This window comes from Pinus tabuliformis, chromosome 1_2 (genome assembly GCF_031772625.1).
Source record: "Pinus tabuliformis cultivar Carrire ecotype Pingquan chromosome 1_2, CPIR1, whole genome shotgun sequence".
NCBI classification, from domain to species: Eukaryota; Viridiplantae; Streptophyta; class Pinopsida; order Pinales; family Pinaceae; genus Pinus; species Pinus tabuliformis.
Window position 1 is genome coordinate 533,679,017 of NC_142298.1, and position 7,036 is coordinate 533,686,052.

The window sequence follows — 7,036 nt, forward strand, 5'->3', positions numbered from 1 at the left end:
TGCACATGGCTCCATTGGAAGTATTCTTATAGTTGAAAATGATTTTGTTTTTCAAGTAGGGTAGGGTAGAAAAAAAAAAAAAAGAGAAAAAAAGAGAAAAAAAAAAGAAAAAGAAAAAATGAAAAAAGAGGAAAATAGAAATCTAAGGTGAAAACCTCCTCGGAGGTGCCTTAGATTGGCTCATTGATTGAAAACCTCCATGAGGCGGTCAATGGGTTGGGAAAAAAAAGAGAAAAGAGAATAAGATCTCTGGGTGAAAACCTCCCTTGGAGGCGCCTAGGGCAGGCAATTAGGGTGAAAACCTCCATGAGGTGCCCTAGTTGTTTTTCAAAAAAAAGAGAAAAAGAAAAATAAAAATAAAACTAATTTCCATTGGCTAATTGCAGGTTGCAATAAGGACGTTTCATGACAGGAGGAGCACTCAAATCAAGATCAAAGGAATTTTTCTTGTGCCTTCTACAGGAAGCTCTGTATTTCTACAGGAAACATCCTATAGAACCTTTGGACGAGCCAAATCCAATTTCAAAAGTGAATCTAATGGTGGGAATCTGTTGATTAGGCCTACAAGCACTTGTGTGGCCATCCCTTGCCTTTCTCCATCATTTTTTCCACCTCATTGTGCTTCTCATTGTGCTTCTACAGGGACTTCCTGTAGAAATTGTGGGAAACTATACATGGATTTCAAAAAGCGGTTTGGCGAACATGGTAGCTTCCTCAAGGGTTCAGAAGCCCTCATGCAATCTTCCAACTCCTCCTCCATCATCTCCATACCTGCATCACAGCCCAAGCTCAGTTTTTCCTTCCATGCAAACATTTGCAAAAAGCCTTGAGCCAAAAATCCATAGAACAAAATTTGTTTTTGCCATAACTTGAAAACCATGCATCCATTTGACAAACCGTTTTATGGGGAATTGTACAAGGGTGATGGAAACATGCTTGAGCAGTTTCAGCCAATTTCGGTGCACGGTTTCCAAGAAATCAGCCTCCATCACCATCAGCCATTTTTGCATTTTCTCCATAATCGTGCATCCGTTTCAAAACCTGTTTCATGGGGATATGCATATGAGTGATGGTAACCTACCCAAGCAGTTTCAGCCGATTCCGATGCACGGTTTCCGAGAAAGCGATCTTTGAAATCTTTAGCCATTTTCCATTTTTCTCGAAATCCGTGCATCCATTGATCACGATTTTGCTATGAGAGATGCATCATGATGATAGAAACATTCTCAGCAAGTTTCAGATCAATACGCTTTACCGCTTGGGAGAAATGGCGAAAACAAGTTCTGGTTCTATGACATTGCAGCAGCAGCAGCTTGAACGTGCAGATCTGAACGTGGAAACAAATGCATGCAGCTTAGATCTGGTCAGAGGACACCTGCACAAGGAAAAGCAATCAAAAATCATCAGCCAAGCCCTCATGCAACCAAAGGATCCAAGCACGCAGCAGCAGAACATGAGCATGCAGCAACAAAAAGCTTCACAAGCAGCCGTTTGACTTCAGGTACGTGACTAAACCTTGTTCATCTATTGCATGAATCTAGTCTAAGCATTGCATGAATGAATGGAATGGTGAAATTAAGCAATGAATGTAGCAAGACACCCAGTTCTCTAGCACTCACGAGAAAATCACGCAGCATGTGTGGATAGTCATTCACGTGGAAGTTGAGAAACACAGGCAATGGAAGATTTGTTTGAACTTCAGTGCACGGGGCATCAATTGATTAACAAATAGAAGAAGACCTGCAGTTCATGATAGCGCAGTAGTTCATATGGGCCAGCACATTTTTTCCACCTCACTCCACCAAAAATCACGCAGAATTAATGAGCACTCAGCCGAAACTCATAGACTGCCGTTAACTTGCACTTGCATCATGTTCAACTGAAGTATACATCCTCTGCTTCCTCAAAATGATTAACCTATCATCCTTCATTGATTGTTTTAGCCTGTTCAAAATTCTCCAGCATACCAAGATTGTGCAGAGGCGCAGAGACATCCTATGGAATCCAGTAGCATTCTACAGGAAGACGTTTTACAGGAAAATACAGCAGAGTCTTCCAGGGCAGAGTAAGCTTCTTGGTTTTCAGGCGGAACTGGGGTGGAGCTCTCTGATGAGATTTGTGTTTGCGCTCACTTCTCATACACCTCAATCTCAAACTGAAGCTGTTCCCAATAGGAACTAATCTCTCTTTCATCTCTCAGCTCGAGGAGGCTAAAAAGATCACCAAGTTGCAGAGTTGGGGGAGGCTTATAATAACGAGACATCCACATCTGTTTTGGGTCCATCTGAGTCCTACACAGTATAGACAAGTACCCAGACGATGCTCAGGTCTGGAAACCAATTGGGTCTTCCGAATATTGATCAGATCTGATTTTTCAAGCCCTCTTCAGCTATGGCCGAAACACAAACATGGACGAGGCGGGGCAGTAATCCAAAGCTTGAACAAGAAGTTATTGACATACCTCCAACTCCAACAGGAGAAGGAAAATATGGTGCATTTCCTGTGTCCCAGACTATTACAACAGCTCTCATTATTGCAGCTTGGTACTCTTCCAATATTGGTGTGCTATTGCTTAACAAATGCCTACTTAGTTTTTTGGATGCAGATACCCAATATTCCTCACAATGTTGCACATGTGTGCCTGTCATTTTATGGTTTTCTGGCAATTTCATGGTTAGAGATTGTACCAATGCAGTTCATCATCTCCAAGAGACAGTTTCTTGAGATATTGGCACTGAGCTTCATTTTCTCCTTCTCGGTTGTTTGTAGCAAATTTCTCTGTGCTATTTTCCAGTCTCCTTCAATCAAACTATTGGCGCAACAACTCCCTTCTTCACAGCAATATTTTGCATTTATAATAACATGTAAGAGGGAGTCTTCTGTGGTTTATATGGCCTTGGTGCCTGTGGTATTTGGCATTGTTATTGCAAGCAACAGTGAGCCATTATTCCACCTTTTTGGCTTTTTGGTTTGCCTAGGATCAACTGCTGCCAGAGCATTGAAATCAGTTGTTCAGGGGCTCCTGCTTACCTCTGAGGCAGAGAAGCTTCACTCTATGAATTTGCTCATGTACATGGCACCAATTGGTGCGCTGTTATTGCTTCCTGTTACTCTTTTTGTGGAGGGTAATGTATTAGCTATTTCTATTGAAAAAGCCAGAGAAAGCACCTTTATCATATTCCTGTTGCTTGGAAACATGACCATGGCATATCTTGTGAATTTAACCAACTTCCTTGTTACAAAACATACGAGTGCCCTCACGTTGCAGGTTTTAGGAAATGCCAAGGCCACCATTTCTTCCATATGATTGCATATACTTGCACACTCATAACAAGGCTGAGAATTCACTAGGAAAAGCAGCAGGTAGCAGAAAATTAGCAGACTGTTTCTACAGGAAGACAGAGGACTGTTTCTACAGGAAGCCAGCGAACTGTTTCTACAGGAAGTTTGAAAAGAGGGAAGCCAAAGGAGAAATCGGCCGAGATTTTAGCCAAGGAAGCCACCAGGGCCATCAAAGATGAGGAGAGAGATTGGTTGCTCAGAGGATGAGCAACACTTTCAGTAGGGGGGTGATGATGAGCCCCAAAAATGGACAATTATTTGGGCTCATTCAACCTCCTGATTTGACTTAATCCACCATTCTCATCAGTTTATTGCATGTTTTTGATTATATTTATGTTAATAGAGTGAATTTGGCTAGTCATTATGCCAACAAGTCTAATGGGTGCTTTGTGTAGCCTTTTTGGTCAACTTGGAGACAAAATTGAAGGTCTTAATGAGCACTTGGCAGCCAAATTCGTGGGAGAACAAGCTAGAGGATTTGTAGGAAGGTGTCCCCTTCATTTATGGGCCCTTACCTCGAATTCTCCACCATCAGCTCGGAGTTCAAGGGCCACCGAATCAATCAGCACAAGGGCAGCCAAGCAAGTCAAGTAGGACTGCTGTTAACTCCAAGTTTTGGGCAGTCGAGTCCCTAAAGTTTAGGAGGACTGTTGGGTCCTCAAATTGTATAAATAAGAAGGCTTAGGGCCTCATTTGAGTTTTGCCAGTGGATGTTAGCTAGTTAGCCAGTAGATAGTAGCTAGTGGTTAGTCATTTTGCAGCCATTAGTTAGCTAGTTTGTAGTTCAATTTTTATGCAATAGATTAGCTTTGCTTTCAGCTCATTTTCAAGTCCTTCTTGTGGACAGTTTTGATGTAACTCTTCATTTCTTGATCAATAAAGATGAATCCAGCTTTGCACCAGCTCTAAATCTCTCTTGGGAGGCTGTAGCTCTTGGGGTTGGGCCCATCTCAAGCGCCCAGTACCTCCTTCGTTTATCTTTATGTGTTTGTTGCGTTCTTAAAATAAAATATGCTATTTAGATTTAGACCTTGCTTCGTTATTTAGATTTCTTTTGATGGTTAAAGTAGCTGTTTATGTTTAGAATATAATGGTAGGATAATAACAGGAAAAAGCTCCACAAAAGGGTCAGCAAACGCTTTTGGTTTCACCTCTTCCTTATTGGATCAGGGGCTGGAGTTGAAGTAACCATGCTGTCCCAAACAAAAACACTTTCTTTGCTTCACCATGCAATCATTAGTGTTTGAATCTCGTTCGTAGAACTTGATATTAGTTTGGATGCATGCTTAGGTTTATGATCACTTAGTTTCATAGTTGTTTCACATGGTTTCACTGCAAATAAACTTCTGTTCATTTCCTTTTGCTGTTAGGTCAGATTAGAGTGAAGTAACTAGGTCATAGGTTTTATAACTAGATCTTTGTTTTCTTGCATGTCTTTGTTTGTTCAGTTTGAAAAACCACTTGCAAAGTACCTGTTATCCTTCCTTACCTGCCCATACTCCATCCAACCTACCTGCTTCACCCTTCACTTATAACCCTTACCTTACATTTGCCTCATCCGCTTACTTTGCCATGATTCTCATCTTCTTGTGCAACATCGTTTCATTCATCCTTGAACAAATCCAATTGCTCCTTAGCCTCATCCACCAAGTCCTTGACCTCTTCACACCCCTATTTCACCTTCATACTCATTCCTCCATCTTTTTCCCTCCATCCATGCTTCAAAATCCCATTTCGAAACATCCTGTAGAAGAATTACAGAACATCATGTAGAAACCCCTGCAGACTTCCTGTAGAAGTCCATAACCTCGGTTGCATAGCATCCAGACTTTGTGAAACTTTCGAAAAGAATGTTAGGGATCCCTTAGACCCTCTCTGTACCATCCCAACCTTTTCCAAGCATTCCTCCTCCTTGATCCATCCCTGCACAGTGAAAAGCCAGTTGAAAGCACATGCATGATAATTCTAATAACTTAACCAAAAATACAAAAAGATGTTTTCTTCAGATACTGATAACTTAGACACATGCATTTTACCTTCCTAGAAGTAATGGCATCTCTTTTCGTAGTTTTCATTCTCTCCTTTGCATCAGTAGGACTAGCTGGTAGAATTAGGGTTTGCTAGGGTTTGTGTTTCTTTTTGGATTTCAATTTCTTTCCGCAAGTAGATTAGCTTCCTTTGAGTTAGCTTTCGTCCATCAGTTAAAAAGCTTCTTCTAAGAGCTCATAGAAGTTGGCTTAAGCTCCTAGTGGACTTGTGCCAGCTGACCAAGTGACAGCTGCGGCAAGAGCTAGTACTTGTGCATAGAGCACCGTCGCTTCCAAGTTTGTTACGAACTACCGGGTTGATAAAATTAAAGAAGGGAGTTCCAGGAGTTGTAGCATTATTGCTACAATACTGGAGCCCACCAATATGCACTACGAATAAACCCTAGAAAAAGAAGAAATGAATCCGACCATATCTTGTAATGCATTGGCTGGAATTACCACTCCTTAAACTATCAAGATAGAACGACATATCAAGAAGAAAAAGGTAATAGTGTTGATTGATTCAGGAAGTACCCATAATTTTATTCATTGTAGGATAGCCAAGGAATTGAATTTCTTCCTATATCCAACACCAGAGTTTCAAGTGTTGATTGCAAGCGGAGGAACCATAAATTGCTCAGGAAAGTGCCATAATATTAAGCTATCCATGGGAGAATATGTATTGAATATCCCAACGCTTTCCATTCCAATGGGTGGTGCTGATGTTGTACTAGGAGTCCAATGGCTACAATCCTCGGGTACAATAGCTTTTAATTTTCAAGAACTTTTCATGAAATTCTCTTTAGAAGGAAATGAAGTTGAATTAAGAGGTATCAGAGGGAAACCAGGAAAGATAATCAACTCTTACGGAATGACAAAGCCTCTAAAGAAATAACAATGAGGCATAATTGCACAATTATGTTCACTAGAGGTTCCCACATCGAAATCATCCATTTCTCCAGATCTCCAAAAAGTCTTGGACAATCATTCCAAGGTATTTGAGACTCCAAAAGGCCTCACACCTATTCGTGATCATGATAATTCTATTAATTTGATTCCAGGAAGTGTTCCTCCAAACATCAGGCCTTACAGATATCCCTATGTCCAAAAGAGTGAAATTGGATGCATGGTTGTATAAATGCTAGAGGCTGGTATAATTCAACCTAGTCAAAGTTCTTTCTCTGCTCTAGTAGTATTGGTTCACAAGAAGGATGGATCATGGTGCATGTGTCTATATTATAGGGAGCTCAACAAGCTCACTATTAAAGATAAATTTCCCATTCCTGTCATTGATGAATTATTGGATGAATAGCATGGATCAATTTACTTCACAAAGTTGGATCTTCATTTAGGATATCATCAAATGAAAAAACACATTCCAAAAACAGCATTTAGAGCTCATGAGGGTCATTATGAATTTTTGGTCATGTCTTTTGGCCTTACTAATGCACCTTCTACATTTCAAGGTTTGATGAATTCCATTTCCAAACCCTTCCTTAGAAAATTTGTGTTAGTATTTTTTGATGATATACTAATCTACATCAAGTCTTGGAAGGATCATGTCCAACATGTTGACATGGTGCTCAAACTATTGGAGGAGAAACAATTATATGAAAAAATATCAAAATGTTTCTTTGGAGTACAGGAGGTGGAATATCTGGGTCATA

General features: G+C 40.5%; 1 pseudogene; it reads left to right on the plus strand.

Annotated features, from left to right (window-relative positions):
• Positions 1-2,192: 2,192 nt before the first annotated feature.
• On the plus strand, positions 2,193-3,307 carry LOC149206693 (putative sugar phosphate/phosphate translocator At1g12500 pseudogene; annotated as a pseudogene).
• Positions 3,308-7,036: the final 3,729 nt, after the last annotated feature.